Raw genomic sequence first — 19,345 nt, forward strand, 5'->3', positions numbered from 1 at the left:
CCCCCGCACACAGAGTCCAAAAAAGGAGGGATGGCAGGATCCGTTGAAACAACCAGTCCGGCACTGCTGACCGGTCTGGGAGCGGGAGCATGTCAAACCTCGACTTTAGAGGCGGTCTTTACATGACCACACACCCTACCCAGCACAGTGTGCATCCCAGTTTCAACCCTTTAACGCAAAGTCATCAATAAAGACACCGTTGTAAAGCTACAGTGGAGCACGTACTTTAATTTTTAAATGTGTGTTAGAAGTTGGGGAAGCGGGGTGGACGGGGTATGTAACTGCAGAGGCTAGTCAACAGTAACTTGGTAAAGAAACAGGGGCAGGTTCAGCTTCTCTGTGAAGAAACTGAACAGTCACAGTTCACGCTGCTCGCTGGTACTTGAAGAGTTCCTTGTCACTGTGCAAGGTGCTTGCATAGGGCGTGACGAGCCAGGGCATTAGCGGGTACGCTGGGTCCCCTAAGATCAGTATGGGCATCTGCACATCCCAAGCGTTATTTTGTGGTCCGGGAAGAAACTACCTTCCTGCAGGCGTCTAAGCAGACCAGAGTTCCTGAAAACACGCGCGTCATGAACTTTGCCGGGCCACCCGACGTTGATGTTGGTAAAACGTCCCCCATGGTCCACCACTGCTTGCAGCACCATTGAAAATTAGCCAAATTTCTCAGCAGCTGACTGCGGAAGAGGTGGACGATAAGTTGCGAGGAGCTAACAGCGGCCACAACTGCAGCGGGATCCGTGCTCGCAGTGCTGTGGCGCCCGCGCTGTCACTGAGAAGAAAAGTGCACGAACAGATTGCCAGCTGGTGCTTTCAGGGAGGGATACTGGGCGTGATTGACGGTTCAATGATGACAGTTACCCAAAACCACCCTCCACACAATTTTCCCCCCCCCCAGCATGCATTGGTGGGAAATCCCAGCATTCCAGTGGGCGGCGGGGAGTGCGGGAACTGTGGGATAGCTTCCCACAGTGCACCGCTTCCAAAGTCGACGCTCCGCCCGTTACTGTGGACTCACACAGTCGAATTAGTGTATTTATTGTGGATACACAACTTCGACTTCTTTAGGTCGATTCCAGAAATTCGAATTAAGATGAATCGAAATAGTCTTGTAGTGTAGACGTACCCTGAAATAGCTGAGCTGGCTGAAATTTAAAACAAACAAACAACAAAATAAAAAAATCCCAAGCAGACACCTGGCAAATTTCAGATTTAAGGGTTAAATTTTTGCAAAGTTGTAAGTAATGGGAAATGTTGAGCAACCTTAATAGATGGTTCTACCATCTCCGTCTATTGTAAGAGTTTTTGGTTTTTTGAGAAAACTACAATGTTCCCATAAGTATTTTTGGTTGAAATGACAGATACTGTCGAGCTTAAATCCAGAGTAATGTAAGTCTGTCTTTTGCTTGTAGTAAATAAAATGTCAGAATTTGAAGGGAAGATATTTACTAGTACTAAGAAAAGCAGTAGCACTGTTTTTGTCTAAAAGAGGGAGCACACGGTTCCTAAAGATGACACTTGCCTCATAATTACATGATCTTTCATTGGAGTTTGTCTGAGTAAGAAGTGCTGGCTTAGACTCTGTCTAAAACTCTTGATATAACTTGCTCATTTCAAATAAAAAATGTAAGAATGTATTTGGATTGAAATGTTTTGATGGCGATGCTCTTTCCCATGGCTAATTAAGAACATCTCCAGTATTAAGAATGGCAGAAGCAGCCAGTTTAGTAAGATTTTTTTCCAATGAAAACAATATACAATTTTTATATTTGACTAAAGATTTCTTATTTTAATTAATTACATTCTGTCACTGTTTTCATTTTTCTGCTCTCTAGTACTGAGATTATTTTTTTTATTGACATTTAGACCTTGTGGCAGTATCATTGCAGCTGTTTTTAATTTCTGTATAACAGAGCTCTGATGATGGTGGTCATTGATCCAGCACTGTTTGCTGGATTGCAAATGCAAGGTCACCTTAATTGCTTTTTGCTAGTTTCCTCTGTTTCTCTAATGATATGGGGTTTTAAGAAAACAAACCTCATATACTAATTATGGTGGTTATGATTCACAACCTCAGGGGATAGTGTAGGATGTAAAATAGTACTTTCTGGAAAGAAGCGTGTTGTACAAGCTGGTTTCTTAGGCCTTAGTCCTGCAAGGTGCTTGACACAAGCAGACCACCTGACTTTAAATGAAGCTTGGCGCTGCTGTAAAAGTACCATGGTGGAATCCTCCATTCTCTCCTCTTCCCTCTTTCCCCATGGCAGGTGCTGTATGTACTCCTCATTCCTTCTTCCCCACCATTCCCCGCTTCTCTACCATGGCAGGGTCTCTTTGTGCCCCCTCCTTTCCCACCTCTGTCAGATGCCAGAGGCTCTGTATGCTTCTTATGGCCATCCTTCCCCATACCAGGGGGGCTCAGCCAATTTAAATAGTCTTTGCATACAGATGAGATAGGAAGCCCAGGTGGACAAAATTTTGGACTAGTCAATTTTAGTGGCCCTTTAGGAATAAACAGACCGCTTCATAGCGAGAGGTTTATTAGTATGCGATAATTAAGATAACTCGGGATTGTGATTTCAGCATTCTGCATTTACCCAATAACATCTCACGTTAATACTCCAAAACCCAAGTGAGAGATTGTACAGTTTAAATCTTAGCTACTGTAGATTCCTGTAGGAAAAGGGAAATTTCTGAACGGCAGAATCTTCTAATGAATCACTTATCCTGCTAGTGGGAGTATTATGTGAAATGCTCTGAGTCATGAATTTTGAAATGGAGTTGAAGCCTCCTGACAACCATCATCTTAGACAGCTTGTATCTACTTGATTTCAAATGGAAGACAGTTATATTTTTGAAACCTCAGACTGTGATTACTCCTTAAAAAAACAACTGACAACTATGAAGAGGGGTATGTTTTAAGAAGTTTTCTTTCCTGGCTTTATATGTTTATACCCTTGTACTTTTATTTTGGATACCCTTGCACAACAGTGTGCATAGCTGATTCCCTACTTTTATTCCCAGATCTGCCACTGACCTGCTGTGTGACCTTTGGGCAAGTCACTTAATCTCTCTCTCTGCTTCAGTGTTCCCACTATAAAATGGAGCTAATTTGTAGAGAGCTGTGGGTGAAAAGTGTTCTCAGCTTTTTGATACTATTTGGTGATCATACATAGACAGGAGTTGAGATGTGAGCTTAGAGCCCAAAATGAAATGGCTGTGGAAACAATTTACCCACCACTGAAATGCAGCCACCTTTTGAATGAAAAACCAAGTATATTTTCTAGATTATACTGAGTAGTTTTGAATGCATGGTTGTGTAAAGTGATGTTGACGACTATGCCTACATCTGTGTTAATAGCTACTTCTGTGTAGACTCATAGACTTTAAGGTCAGAAAGGACCATTATGATCATCTAGTCTGACCTCCTGCACAATACAGGCCACGGAATCTCACCCACCCACTCCTGTAACAACCCCCTGACCTATGTCTGAGCTATTGAAGTCCTCAACTGTGGTTTAAAGACTTCAAGGTGCAGAAAATCCTCCAGCAAGTGACCCATGCCCCACGCTGCAGAGGAAGGCGAAAAACTCCCAGGGCCTCTGCCAATCTGCCCTGGAGGAAAATTCCTTCCTAATCCCAAATATGGCGATCAGCTAAACCTTGAGCATGTGGGCAAGACTGACCAGGCAGACACATAAGAAAGAATTCTCTGTAGTAACTCAGATCCCACCCTATCTAGTGTCCCATCACAGGCCATTGGGCATATTTACCGCTAACAGTCAAAGATCAATTAATTGCCAAAATTAGGCTATCATACCATCCCCTCCATAAATTTATCAAGCTTAGTCTTGAAGCCAGATATGTCTTTTGTCTCCACTGCTCCCCTTGGAAGGCTATATCCATCTGTGACCCTGAAAAACAAATCCAGAGTGTTCTATTAACAATAAGTGATGTGTCAGGTAGGCCGAGTTGTAGGGAAATGATCTTTAGTGAGCATAAATAGATTTATAGAGCCTTTAGTCCATAGATCGTGCTGTCTGAGGTCATGGTGTACTTCTTAGCACTCATTTTACAATTATCAGTGAAATGTAGGGCTAGAAGGGATCTCAAAAAGTCATCAAGTCCAGCCCCCCGCACTCTGTCTACACTAGAGAGCTTACAGTGGCACAGCCATACCAATGCAGCTGCGCCGCTATAAGATCTCTTGTGTAGCCCCTCTTATGCCGACGGGAGAGAGCTTTCCTGTCAACATAATTAATCCACACTCAACGAGCAGCGGCAGCTATGTCAGCAGGAGAAGCTCTCCCTCCAACTTATGTGAAATATTCACACCCCTGAGCCGCATAAGTTCTTCTGACATAAGTGGTGGTGCAGACATAGCCTGAGCAGAACCAAGTAAACATAGACCATCCCTGACAGATGTTTGTCCAACCTGTTTTTTCAAAAAACTCTAGTCCCCCACTTGGAAGCCTATTCCAGAGCTTAATTGCTCTTCTATTTAGAACATTTTTCCTAATATCTACCCCAAATCTCCCTTGCTGCTGATTAAGACCATTACTTCTTGTCCTACCTTCAGTAGACATGGAAAATAATTGATCATCGTCCTCTTTATAACAGTACCTAACATAGCTGAAGACTGTTGAGATATGGAGATGTCCTTCCCCCGCCCATTTCTTGAGCGCAAGACTGGATTTAGTACTAAGGGCAACATGTAGTACCCCCTGTGTATGAAAGCAGGATCGGTCAACTATAGACCTCTCGTTCCTGGTGAGCGGAGGCAACATGTGAGTGATGAGATGAAGAGCAGGAGCTGTTTGTCTTGAAACTGTGTGTTACTTGCCTTTCCTCTTTTTAGATATTTCTTACATCTTTTTCAAGTGGCGAGAAAGACAAAATACCAGGTCTCTCAGACAGTATTGAAGCAGTTTATTTAATGGGCCAATGGAACTGCATCAGTACCAGGAAGTAAAAGCTATTCGTCAGACAATACCTCCATGGCATACACAATATTTTGTACACCTTGGACATAAAATCATAGAAGTGTAGGACTGGAAGGGACCTCAATAGGTCTTCTAGTGCAGTCCTCTGCACTCAAGGCAGGACTAAGTAATAACAAGACCATTGCTGACAGGTGTTTGTCTAACCTGCTCTTAAAAACCTCCAATGACTGAGATTCCACAACCTCTGTAGGGAATTTGATGAGATCATAAGGGTCTGAGCATGAGCAAAGGCCACTCTGACGTGGTATGCCACCTTGCAGTTTCAATTAAAACTAGAGTTCTATTTTTCCATACATAAACGAAAGCCTTTCCTTGCCTTAATGTGCTTCTTGGTTTATTAGATATATGGAACAGTACCAAGACAGTGTCCCGGTGGTATAGCTCTTACTCAAGCAAAACTTCTATTGATTTCTATGGGATTTTTGCCTGAATGCAAGGAATGTAGGATTGAGTCAAAAAACATTCTTAAGGGTACGTACATCCTTCCTTAGACTGAAAGGTTATCTGTGCTGACTTTACTAGCAGTGATGTTTTTGAGGGGTGCCCAAATTCTGAAAGTTATTTTAGTTTACAGGAATGTCTGTGGCACTACTCACTATAATATCAGTGCACTTTCTAACTACTTTGGATTTGCTTCTGCAGGCCTTATACAGTAAAATTCCCATTGACTTCAGTGGGTGTCTTTCAGGTATAGTGACTTCAAGGATGTGCTCCAAAAGTAATCTTCTTCAGACACACATTCCTGTGAATCTCCTCCAATTCTCATGTCATATTTTTACCTTTTTCTTTTTGCCAGTTTTCTTTCTAAGTAAAGGAACATATCTTGTTCAAAGGAAGAAAAAATGGAAGTTTTAAGAACTCGTTATTGAACAAACATTTTGGAACTATGGTAATGTTAGGGGGTGCTCTTTCTTGGTAAATGTATGTCTGGTTGTGCTTCCCTTCCACACAGGAATAGTACCTTGCTCTACAAATAGCTTCATTGTTTTAAAAAAAAAAACCATCTGAAAATAACGGGACTATAATAGACTAAGATACTACTCAGCTTTAGCAAAGCCTGACAGGGTTGGGCCCAAAAATAATAGGACTGTTTGCTTGGGTATCTATTCAGGAGATTGTGTCCTCCCACTGTACAGTAGAGAAAAATCCTGCCTAAACAGACGGAGTGCAAATACAACACTTTTGAAGACTTTAACAATGTCACTTTTTCTGTTTAAAAAAAAAATAGTTTGAGCAAGTTTCTCCAAATGAAAGATTAAATCATTGTCTTGAGCTAAGGGCTACATGAGCTGGCATGGAGCACACTTCCTCACACAGCTTGGTCAATGTAATTCAATCCTGTCTGACCTGGAACACTTGAGTTGTTCCAGTCCATGGTGTTATCGGCAGAGACTAGCCAGGCTTGCTGAATTATGCAATTACTTTTTTTGTGATGCTCTCACATGGACTATGATGAGACTTCTAACAAACAAAGGCAGGCTATGAAACTCAATGTATTTCCCCCCCCCCTTTTAAAAATATTCCTAAGTAAGCATAGTTTTTTCCTTTTTAAACACATAATTGATAACAGTGCTTTGCTCACTGTACGCTTTTTGGCTCCACATGGGAGAATGGGAAGCCTGTGCTAGTTAGTTGCACACAGAGGAAGAGAGTATAAATTGCCTGGTTTAATAGTATGCTTCTCTTTCCCAAGTAATTCTCTTGGAAATCTTGAACACAATGGTATGTAAGACTATTAAACTGCATCCTTTTGTGTTTGTCAAAACTGATTTTTAAAAATATGATTTACTTTTGACCAGGCGATCTGTTTTACAAATATAAGATTTAAAAAATCATTAACCTACTGAAGAAAATGGAAAGTGTTGGGTTTTTTTGCAAGTTTCCTCCACCCAGATTATTTGTATCTGTGCCTGAAAGTCTCCTAGGTAAAACATGGTCATATTTTCCTAGTGGTAATACTGGAAACAAAATTGCTTATGTGTTTCATTGTAGCTCTGCAGAGAAGATTAAGCCCACTGACAGAATGCAATGTAATATTATGTTCAAATTAGTATTGATTTTTCCGATCATAATTGAAGCAGATGAAGACCAATGACAGTATAATTGTACCTTCTGCTAGAGATCAAAGAGTTACGGGAATTCTGGGAATAGATTAATTTTGTTATTCTCAGTTTTAATAATTAGGTTGCCAAAGAAAAGATGAGTCTTTGCAATCCTGTTAACCTTTGTGAAATCACAGTAAGGAACCTCTTAACGGAAGTTAAGGCTGGGTGTTAAAGGATAATTTAACTAGTAATAATGTGAGCTGATATGTTTCCCTTTAATTCTAAGTTTGCCTCAGCATTGTGCCCCATCATTTGACAGTTTTTTTTCTTAATATGTGTCCTGCTGTTTATTTAAAACTCCATTTTGAAAGGAAGCATTGGATTAATCTACCAGTAGATGATAACTGTACAATTTTATTCCTTTACTCAAATGCCTGACTGCTTGAAACAACAACTCTGGTATATAGACTCTTAGTCTGTCAGTTATAATGTATAAGTTTTAAAGCAAGCTTGAAAAAGGATATATCAAAACAGTCAATACTCTAATTTGACAATTGTGAAGTATTATTAACCCTCCTGCAATTCCCACAAGAGTTTATTACAGCAATATTAAAATCAAGCCAAAGCCCAGAGCATGCTGCCTTTTCTGTTTCTTTAGACTATAAGCACTTTTGGATGGGGACTGTCGTCATGTTTGGCTTGAACAGTGCCATGCTCACCAACGGTGACCAAAATATAATTGTTGTTGTTTTATTGTACTGATGCTTCCAGCCATGTAACATTTGTTTTGCAAAAATCATAATGGAATAACATTTTGGTTGATGAGGTGGATTTTGATGCAGCTGACTTTAACACAAACAACAAAAGTGGTTGTAGATCTAATCAGAATGGGCAAAAAGGAATAGAAAGTGGCAATCAGTTTTTGCTGCCCTTCAGACATTCAAAACAGGGATTAGTATTATGGATTAGGAAATTCTTGCCCCTACATTTTCAAAGAATTGTGTGCATTTAGCTTGTCAAAGTCCTATCAAAGTCAATCACTGTGATACAGCTAAAATCCCATGGTACATCCCTGGGTTCACTCCAGAAAAAACTAGCATTAATGGCAGGAAGATTTTGTGGTCTTTCTCAGCCCAGCGGTTGCTTTCTGTTTGGGTTAGTGAGGAGAGGAGATGTGTGATTTGTAACAATGTCAGAATATTTGGCCACATTAATGAAATGAAGATTTTTTTTTTTTAGTGGTTTGTAATCTGTGCAAAAACTGCTGTATAGTGTACCTTTGTATACCATTACATCATTATTTGTTGCATATATATCTTTAGTGTTATAGCATTTACAAATAGGCATTGTCAATAAATTGATAGCAGCAATATTGCATATGCTGACACTATGCAGTGATTGATCAGTGACTTCCATGCACTTAGTCGCCGCCTAAGCAATCTGTTTGTTTTAAAGGGCTAAATATTTTCACCTTTTTAATTTACTTTGTTTAAAATAAAATACAGAAACTCTAAATAATGTATAAATAGCAATTGACATCTACACTATTAATCTTTGACCAGTGTAAATATATTGCCTTTAGTGCCCTGTATAAGTCCCATTGCCTTCAATAGGATTCACACCTTTGTGTCTGAGGGCAGAAATGGTCCCATAACTTTCACTTTTCAGACTGAAAATTACCCCTCCATAGTGTTATCTAGTTCACCATCTGAGGCCTGATGATCATTAACAGAATTGGATGGTTTGATGTGATCCCAGCTGACAAATGATATAATTACATCTGTGATCAGATAATCTCCCTCATCCCAATCCTTTCCTTGGTAAAGCTTCTCTATTCATTCTCTCTTCAGATTTTTTTGTTTTTGTTTTTTTAATCGCTGATCATCTGCCCTAGCTTTTTGAACCAGTAAGCATGAGCAGTTTGTGCTAGGATCAATATTGGTTCCTAACTGCATGACATGGTTCTTGGTTACTACTATTGGCAATTAAAGAAAGATCAGGTACTGCAGATTCTGCTGTACTTTTCTAAACAGTTTTTCCTGCTTTCTGTGAAAGTTTGTGGATGGGGTGAATTTAGGGTATGAAAGCAGCCAGATTAACAGCCCTGATCGCCAAAATCCTTTGTTAATCCACAGAACTAGTACAGCATGAGCAGCAAAAGCATAATCTTCCCTACCCTGCTTCACCAGCATGTTTCACATGCAAAGTCTCCCCCACATGGGTCACTAGCAGGCTTTGTACACTGAGTCAGTGCTAAGGCCTGTGAAGTCCATGGAAATATAAGCAGTCAGTAGAGGTGTGATTCAGTGTCCTGGCTTTTCAGCATTTTCTTTGTAAAACATTAGCTGCTTTCACAGTACAGGGGAACAGGCAGCCTAATCCAGTTTTTAAAAAAGGACAAATCTGGTACACTTGAGAGGTCTGGCCCACTTAAACCAAAATGGGGCATGAGTCACAAATTCAGGGCATAGTTCCAGAGTAACTCCATCTGTTGCATTTGTCCCAGGTGATCTGTAAAACATCCTGTCACCGTTCAGGGCTAGCTGCACCTCTCACCCTTCTGTGATCTCTCTTTAAGTGCACCCCCTCCAAGTTTTAGGAGTCAAGCCTTCATCTCTCTGGGGTGGAATCCTGCAGTTCTCTAGCTGCAGCCCTCCTGTCTACCAGTTGTGATTGCTCAGCAGACCTGCAGTGCTTCCCTTCAGAAGCGGTGACCAGCAGTGAATACTGTGGCCCAAACAGCTTTCTTAAAACAAAGTATGATTTAATATTAACAGTAGGAACACAACATAACAGGAAAAAAGGATTCAAACAACAAAAGGCGTGCGCACCCACACCCACACCCACCCCTATTTTACCAAAAGTCTTTCCATCTTTCACGTGGAGACTATAACAGGAGGCTTGCTCCTTGGCTAGAGGCCTAGGGGCAGCCAACCCTAGTTACTAAATAGGCTCAGGTGAATGCCCTGTAAGAGCAGTAGGAAGCTGCATAGGGAGGATGCTCAAGAAGTTGGGGAGGGACTGCAGAAAGTGAGAGTCTGCTGTAGGGAAGACCCTGAGAGTGGTGGAGATGGTCCAGCTAGGAAGGGATTGGAGTTGCCGCTAAATCAGGGAAGGCCATGAGATGCCAGGAGAATTTTGAGACAGTACCTCAGGAAGCAGGGGCTGTGCCCAGGTTAAGGCTGGGGAGAAGACTTCCTTGTGTTTGTTTTGAATTTTATGCCAGTAAAACTGGACTCTAAGGTGGGGTATTACTGAACAGAGAAACCTCTTGTGAGTTAATGAGGAGCCCAAGGGAGGAAACCGAGGTAAGACACCTGCAGAGCAACCTCAGGCCACAAAGGGGTGTTTGGGAGGTGACTGGTCCCGTTACAGGGACCCTAGTAGGACTTCCTTCCCAGATATCCCCAGCCTCTCAAGGTCTGAGAACAGTTTCTTCCCCTTAACCATCTGAATTCTTTAGAGGATTTCTGTGTCTTTAAACTCTAGTAAGTCCCGCCCCCCATTCTCACCTGCATGAGAAATTAATGGAGAAACCTGTTTAGGAAGTCTGGGGGTGTGGTGGGTAAAGGGAAATAGCCAGTTTATCACAGCATTGTTCTTCATGTGATCACCCAGAGATGTAAATATTAGGAACCACCCTCTTTTCCTGGGCATGTTTTCTGACATACCTGATTATGAATTAACACAATATATGCATACAGCAACAAACGCAATAACCTGATCAGTATACTGCACTCATAAACGGTTACATTTGTGAGCTAAACAAAAAGGGGCAAGTTGTGGTGTGTGCTGTGTGAGGCTATGGGGGCCAGTCCACTAATTGTAGGACTGACAACCAAATTATTTTAATAGGCCACTGTACAAGAAAAACTGCAGACAATGATTCCATCATTACAAACCTCTTGAATCAATGACACATATCTGAAAGTATCAGTATCCCGTTATCCAAAGGGGACTAACCCACCTTTAGTGCTACAGCATTAAAATTTCATTTAGAATTGTGTGTGTGATGATTGCAATAGTATTAGCTAAAACTGATAAACTACAGCATGTTGGATAAATTGAAGTGGAGTGTTTAGAAGACTTATTTAATTTGTTCCTTTCCTAATTATTATATAATGTTTGTGCTCGCGCAGACACACACACACAAATTATATAATAGTAGTGCCATAGACTTGCACAAGGCTTCACCCAGTGAAGCAAGACAAGCTTCCTTGCTTCTGCAAGGATCTTTCATTTTAGGTACTGATTGAATCTTACGTTCTAGATAAGGTGACCACCATATTTGATATTATTTATAGATAGTTTTAACACATTGCTTACTAACTCTCATTTAGTATTGGTTAGCAGCTTAGAGAATCTCTGAGATGATATGGTTATCTTTAGTTTAGACTGGAAACCTGTTAATGTGGGCAGTATTGCTTTCAGGTATTCTCTTTTACCCAGCATTAACTAGTCCACTGGAATAAATTCCTTTCTTTGGAAAACAGGAGAGCAAAATTATTCACCAATGGACAGGAACACATTCAAGTTTAATTAGCAAACTTGTACAGGTCAGATGTTTTGGTTTGCTGGTGGATGTAATCTGATTATAAATTAAGATAAGGTTGTCAGAAATTAAGGTAAGCCTCTTGTTTTCTTTAAAGCAGTTATGAGGCCCAGGTGTTTTGGTAACTAGCGTAAAAGCACTGGAATATAATGATCCAGATTTTAATGTTGTCATCTAAATGAAATCCACATCAAATGTAGGCTCTAAGTGTATAATATGATTTTCAGTCTGGATATAATATACTTCATGTTTAAAAGTTGGTAAAGAATTAGCAAGGAAAGCTGGTTTAGATTTAACAGTACTCTTAGAGGATCACAAAAGTGTTCCGTTGGTTGAGTGGGACTCTTCCCTACAGTATGTTTTCTAGTGCTTTGTCCACCCTAGTTTATTGGAATCTTGGTCCTAAAGATCTTACTATCAAGGCAGTTTCTCCTCCCTCCCCCCTCAATATTTATCCTAATTGTTCCCTTTTTTAAAAACTGTCCTGCTTGTTGTTACTTGTTGTGCCCCCATCTACCACAGTAGATAATTCTTCTTTTCTCTTCATGTTTACCACTATAAATTTTCATAGACTCTTAATGTGTCTTCACTTTAGTTATCTTTTAGCAAAGCTATAGTTATATCCATTGCTATTTTAATCTTTCCTAATAAGTCCGTTCCTCTAGCCCTTTAATATTTGTTGTTTTCTGCAGTCTCATCAATTGGTCTAGAACTTTATGGTAATGATGTTCCCAGAACTGAACATAGGGGTGTAGTTGCACAGGAGTTATACATAGGGCTTGTCTTCGTTACCGTGCTAAAATTGGTGCTGCTGCACTGACACCTCAGCACCGCTGTAGCGCATCTGGTGAAGACTCATGTTGACGGGAGAGCACTCTCCCATCGACGTAATTACTCCACCTCAAGAAGAGGCAGAAGCTATGTCAGCGGCGGGAGAGCGTCTCCCGCTGACGTAGTGTAGGCACCACTTTAAGTTGATGTAAGGTATGTCACTCGGGGTGGTTTTTCATATCCCTGAATGACGTAACTTACATAGATTTAAACGGTAGTGTAGACAAGCCCTGAGAGAGACTCATTGCCTTGGTGTGGGGCTTGATGCCTCTATGCATGCAATCCAATGGGATTTATCATTTTTGTTCCCATATTTCACTGCAAAGTCATGTCTAATTTTCTATCAGCTATCACTTTTTAGATCTCTTTCAGAATTACTGCTTTCCAAGTTTATCTCCCAATAATTGAATATCTTGGTTTCTGATTATTTTTCTTCTGTTATGTTAGCTTGCATTTTCTCAAATGAAATTTTGGTTATTTCTGTCCTTAATTCCCTGGTTTGTCCTTATTCCAAGGGAATTAGGACAACCCAGAGAAATACAGACCAGCCGTCTTAACTTTAGTATCCAGAAAGATAATGGAGCAAATAATCAAGCAATCAGTTTGCAAACACCTAGAAGATAATAAGCTGATAAGTAACAGTCAGCATGGATTTGTCAAGAACAAATCATGTTAAATCAACCTAACAGCTTTCTTTTACAGAGTAACAAGCCTTGTGGAAGGGGGGAGGCGGTAGATGTGACATATCTTGATTTTAGTAATGCTTTGGTTACTGTCTCGCATGACCTTTTCATAAAAAGAATAGTGAAAGATAGCCTAGATGGAGCTAGTATAAGGTGGGTGCATAACTAGTTGGAAAGGAACAATCAATTGCACACATACAAAATGGGAAATGACCGCCTAGGAAGGAGTACCGTGGAAAGGGATCTGGGGGTTATAAAGAATCACAAGCTAAATATGAATCAATAGTGTAACATTGTTGCAAAAAAAGCAAACATTCTGGGATTTATCAGCAGGAGTTTTGTAAGCAAGACGAGAAGTATTTCTACTCTGCTCTGCTCTGATAAGACCTCAGCTGGAGTATTGTGTCCTGTTTTGGGCGCCACATTTCAGGAAATATGTGGACAAATTGGAGAAAGTCCAGAGGAAAGCACCAAAAATCACTAAAGGTCTAGGAAACATGACCTATGAGAGAAGATTGGGTTTGTTTAGTCTGGAGAAGATAAGACTGGGGGGAAGGCATAACAGGTTTCAAATACATAAAAGGTTGTTACAAGGAGGAGGAAGAAAAATTGTTCTCCTTAACCTCTGAAGATAGGACAAGAAGCAATGGGTTTAAACTGCAGCATAGGAGGTTTAGGTTGAACATTAGGAAAAACTTCCTAACTGTCAGGATAGTTAAGCACTGGAACAAATTGCCCAGGGGGGGTTATGGAATCTCTGTCATTGGAGGTTTTTAAGATCAGATTAGGCAAACACTTGTCAGGAAAGGTCTAGTTGTTATTCAGTCCTGCCTTGTATGCAGGGGACTGGACTAGATGACCTATTGTGGTCCTTTCCAGGCCTATGCTTCAAAACCTCTTCAGAGCCTTTGTCTTATTGCTTTTGTCTTTAGTGATGTCTGGAGCTTTCACTCTTGATTTTTAAAAAACATTTTATATATAAGGATTATTTTTTTCAAATATATACAAGTGATACAGGAAGATGGTCTCAACTCAAATTCTGCAAAGAAATTAAATTAAGGGAACTTCAAGAGACTGTCTAAATTAAATGAGCAGCCTGTTTAATAATTGTCCAAAGAACAATATGTCTAGGATCCTTCCAATGGAAATAACCATAGAGAAGAGAATAAAAATCCTCACAGAAATATGATTTAAAAAAAGTGAGCGTTTGTGTTTGAGAGGTCCCTATAGCAGATGAGAGGGATGTTATCTGCTAACATTTTAACTACAGAGCCTTTTTCATGCTGTTGAAGTGATGTCTGTCTGACTCAGCTTATATAAGGGGTTCTCAATTATAAGTGAAGGTTGTGGGTTTTTGGTTTTTAAGTATTTCGGTTGGCCGGAAGAGAGAGTTAGCTCTTCTCTTCTTTTTTCTCTTTTTGTGATTTGATTATTTGTGCAGGAAGGGTGTTAACCATCTTGTTGTTTTATAAAGAAATTCAAATAAAAATGTGACGTGTTTGGTTTTGCCTAAGAGGGATTCCATCAACTGCACAGTCTGTTTAGAGGGTTTTTTCCACCTACTCCTTCCTTTCATTATTAGCTATTTCGTTTCCCCCTTTGCTGACATTTCAATCACTTCTCATTTTATCAGCACCGTATTGTAGCACTAGCCCTGCAGATGAGATAGGAGTTAGTCTTCTTTTTTGAGTGTAATGCCTGCTGCTAGCTGGAAATGAATTTGTTACTGAGAGCTTTATATGATGTACCCTGCCTTTGTCACCTTGAGGAATGAGACACCTGGTGTGGCTCTTAACTGTGGGACATAGTGTGCTCTAAAATGGGACATGGTACTAGCTTAGAGTGTTTCTTTTAAGTCACAACATGCTATGATGATCTGTCCGTGGCCCTCTCAACAATTTAATTTCCATTTCAAAGACAGGGAGAGGTCGTGAGCAGATAGTACAGCAATTTGTTTTACTTTTTGTCAGTGGCATACAGAAGAGTTGGGTAAGGTGTATGTGGTGCTTTTTCAAGGAAACTAAATGAGTAGTTTGAGCTTTTTTATTATAATGTAACACTGCTTGTAATAGAATTCAGGGATCTATATAGCACAGAAATTTAGTTTTATATAATTTTCAATCCAAATATGTGGGAAATAAAATAAATCTACACAGAGACATTTCTATTTTTCTGCAGAATAGAAGCCTAATCTCTTACCTACTAGAATGATGGGGAGCCAAAAAGGGACCTAGATAGATAATCTGTGGAGATGTCACTCTCCCCCAACCCCCCAGTGAAAGCTTTCATTCAGGCTCAGAAGGCTATAGCTCATTTCACTAAAATACCCATTAAATCTATATTTGTAGAGGCAATTAACTCTGACAGAAATGTTCAGTGTTTCCCTTGGCATTGCTTGGAGATGCATGTATCAGAATAAAATTGTTCTTCCTTATTGCATTTTTTCTGTAGAAAAGTCATTGAAGCAAATTCCCTAATTGTGTACACAGACTGATTTTTTGCATAACCCTAGGCAAGGTCATTGGTATCAGAGACTTTGCTGGAGGACCAGGTTGTGATTGCAGAGCCTCAGTTGCAAGGATGGTTATAAAGAACGGGTATAAGGCCAAAATTGAAGAGTGCTGGCTAGAAAGAATGCATGACTAGTGCAGGTGGAGGGTGTGGTGGTTTAGTGGTTTTGTAGACTGTGCGACCAGAGCAGCTTGTATGGGGCTTAAGTGGAAATTAAAGCTCTGATCTCAGCAGAAATCCCATTTGACAGTAACAGAAAGACTATCTGCCCTCCATGGAGGTAAATCGTCCTTGTGTTGCAGACAGCTTGTTTTGGCACAAGAAGATGTAATTTACAGCATCATCACTGCATTTGACTCACTATTTTTATTGTGGCTTCACAGGATGTTGTTAGGTTGTTGATGGGATATGGAGCCTTTCATCTCTAGGCTGCTCATTTAAACCCTGCCCATCTAAGTAGTGACATTGCAGTGCAGTTGAGAGGCAATCATCAGAATGCTCCAATTTTTGCCATTTTGTCAACCCTTGTTTCACAGCTCTAACCCCTACCTCATCCTCATTTGCTTATGCGCAGCATGTATCTTGTGGCCTTCTGCCCCAGGATGGTCACACTTTGTGCCTGTGCAATACCTCTTCCCTCCTCCCTCTGCCCCCAGCTCTTAGGTGCCTTTTTAAAAAGGTTATTTTGCTCTTCCCCTGTGCTGCTGCAGCAAAGAATATAGAACTAATACCTTGCAGCGCTGTGTGATGGTGCTTGTGCTCTTACAGATGAGGATGTCTGGCATGGATCTGAGGGATTTGAATGCTTTGGCTGATGATGAAGGGGTGTGTGTGTGTGTGTGTGTGTGTGTATGTGTATGTATGTGTAATATATAAAAACCCTAAAAACATATATAAAAACCCTGAAGAGGTGTGAGTGTGAGAGAAATGTCTAAATCCCTACGGGAATTAAAGCAACTGGAAGCATGTGTAGTGCTTGTGTCACAGCTGGTACTGGTATCAGACCTAGCTACATTGCTGGCACCATATGTTAATGTTCTTTGCAGGGTGATCTACTCTAAAGGGAAAGGATATGCTGCAATGCTTTTCTCATAAAATGAGCAGCAGTTGCGTGAGCATCGAGTCCTTGTAGCATGGTAGGGTAGCTTTCTAGATCTCTCTGATCAAACACTTCTTGCTCATTAACCCAAAGCATTCTTCTTAGAATGAGTTGGATTTTTTCTTATGTGTTATTTCTGTAAATGGTGTGGTGGTGGTGTAATTTAAATGGCATTTAATGGGAGCACAGTTGTTACACTGTGTTAGAATTTCTATAGCTGCCTCTGAACCAGGAAGGAATCTGTTTGAATTGTGACGTAGTATCGTGCATTTTGAAATAGCCTGTGAATGCTGTCTGAACATGCATGATACTGAGTATGTTACAAACACCTCATCCTCAGTGGTTTAATCCTAATTCATATGTGCATGATTTTGCTGGCTCTTGGCACACAATTACGGCTTGATACTACATTCTTTTCATGTCTGAACTCCCCCTGACTTCAGTGTAGGATTGGAGCCTTAGTGTATTAAAGTTGAAAGGTATAGGTAGTACCTGAAAGCTTTCACCATCCAAGGGCTGTTTGGTCTTGGTTAAATTCCTCTAGAGAGTTGTCTTCACCATAAAAACCACCACCACAACTGGTACTACTTGACCCTTTTACTGGTAGTCTCAACAGAGAGGCCGGTTAGTGATTTGTCCTCTCACCCCAGAGTTAATCTTTCCAAGCCAGGGTAGAGACGTATTGACAGTGTGCAAAAGCTTGCACTGCAGCTGTATCTGTTCTGTGAAAAACACCAAGGGTTTTCCTTTTCAGAGCTGTCCCTGTGGCACCTTTTCATGAGCACTCAGTTCATAGTAAGAAAGAGTAAGGTTTTTAACACCTGGTGTCCTGGCCAGATTCCTAGGTGAGTGAATTATTATGTTCTGTCTTCCTCTGCAGTTTCATCTGGTTAGTTATTTTTCATTTCTTTTTCTAAATGCTGCTGTGTAGTGCTGCTTGCCCAAAGTGGCTGCAGTGTCTCACCCAAGAGAGGACTATAGTATAGAAGTGGATTAATGCATGTATAATATTGAATAGAGCTTTTATATTTTTAAGAGTTACTGTATGAGTTAAAATATGAATACAAATATCTCCTCTTACTAATTTCTGTAAGGGCCAGTTAACTCAAACCTGGGCCCTTCTGTGATATACGTCTGAGTAAGGACTTGCTTAAAAAACTAAGTAGGAAGCACAGGGTTTGGCCCTATATTTCTAAGGTTGTTACTAGGGCTGTCAATCACGGTTAACTCAAGTGATTTAACTTAAAAAAAATTAACTCGATTAAAAAAAATTAATCGTGATTAATTGCAGTTTTAATCACACAGTTACACGATAATATAATATAATTTAAATGTATTATAAATATATTTGGATGTTTTTCTACATTTTCAAATATAATGATTTCAATTACAACACAGAATACAAAGTGTCCAGTGCTGACTTTATATGATTACTTTTGATTACAAATATTTGCACTGTAAAAAGATAAAAGAAATAGTATTTTTCAGTTCACTTCATAAAAGTACTGTAGTGCAATCTCTTTATTGTGAAAGTGTAATTTATGAATGTAGATTTGTATCTGTTACATAACCACTCAAAAACAAAATAATGTAAAACTTTAGAGCCTACAAGTCTACTCAGTCCTACTTCTTTTTCAGCCAATCGCTAAGGCAAACAAGTTTGTTTACATTTACGGGAGATAATGCTGCCCGCTTCTTATTTACAGTGTCACCTGAAAGTGATACTAGGAGTTCTCATGGCACTATTGTAGCCAGAGTTGCAAGGTATTCCAGTATACTAAACACCTGTATGCCCCTTCTTGCTTCGACCACCATTACAGAGGATATGCTTCTGTGCTGATGCTGCTTGTTTTAAAAAAAAGCGTTAATTAAATTTGTGACTCAACTCCTTGTATGTCTCCTGCTCTGTGGTTTTACCTGCATTCTGCCATATATTTTGTGTTACAGCAGCCTCAGTTGATGACCCAGCACATGTTGTTCGATTTAAGAACACTTTCAGTACAGATTTGACAAAACGCAAAGAAGGTACCAATGTGAGATTTCTAAAGATATCTACAGCACTCGACCCAAGGTTTAAGAATCTGAAGTGGCTTCCAAAATGTGAGAGAGATGAGGTGTGGAATATGCTGTCAAAAGAACCCAAGCCACTAAAAAAGAAAATCAACCTTCTGTTGGTGGCATCTGACTTAGATGATGAAAATGAATGTGCAGAACTCATTATCAGTATGGAAGCGTTTACTGGAATACTTTGCAACCACGGCTACAACAATGTCATGTGAACACCTGGTCTCACTTTCAGGTGACGTTGTAAATAAGAAGCGGGCAGCATTATCTCCTGTAAATGTAAACAAACTTGTTTGTCTTAGTGATTAGCTGAACAAGAAGTAGGACTGAGTGGACTTGTAGGCTCTAAAGTTTAACATTATTTTGTTTTTGAGTGCAGTTATATAACTGATACAGATCTACATTATTATTATTATTATTGTTTTTATTTAAGATGCACTTTCACAATAAAGAGATTGCACTACAGTACTTGTATGAGGTGAATTGAAAAATACTATTTCTTTTGTTTCTTTTTTACAGTGCAAATATTTGTAATAAAAATAATCCTATAAAGTGAG

General features: G+C 39.9%; 1 protein-coding gene across 3 annotated transcripts in view; it reads left to right on the forward strand.

Annotated features, from left to right (window-relative positions):
* Positions 1 to 19,345, forward strand: part of PDE4B (phosphodiesterase 4B) — a 361,995-nt gene that overhangs the window by 21,898 nt on the left and 320,752 nt on the right. Inside the window, exon 1 of one of the 3 annotated variants that reach the window (XM_045028057.1) lies at positions 17,479 to 17,569. The exons of the other annotated variants lie outside the window; for them this stretch is intronic. The gene's annotated coding sequence lies outside the window, so the exon portion shown is untranslated. Of the gene's footprint in view, positions 1 to 17,478; positions 17,570 to 19,345 lie in introns of those variants that run through there. 3 annotated transcript variants of the gene reach the window in all.

The sequence above is a fragment of the Mauremys mutica genome, chromosome 8 (assembly GCF_020497125.1).
Source record: "Mauremys mutica isolate MM-2020 ecotype Southern chromosome 8, ASM2049712v1, whole genome shotgun sequence".
Lineage (NCBI taxonomy): Eukaryota > Metazoa > Chordata > Testudines > Geoemydidae > Mauremys > Mauremys mutica.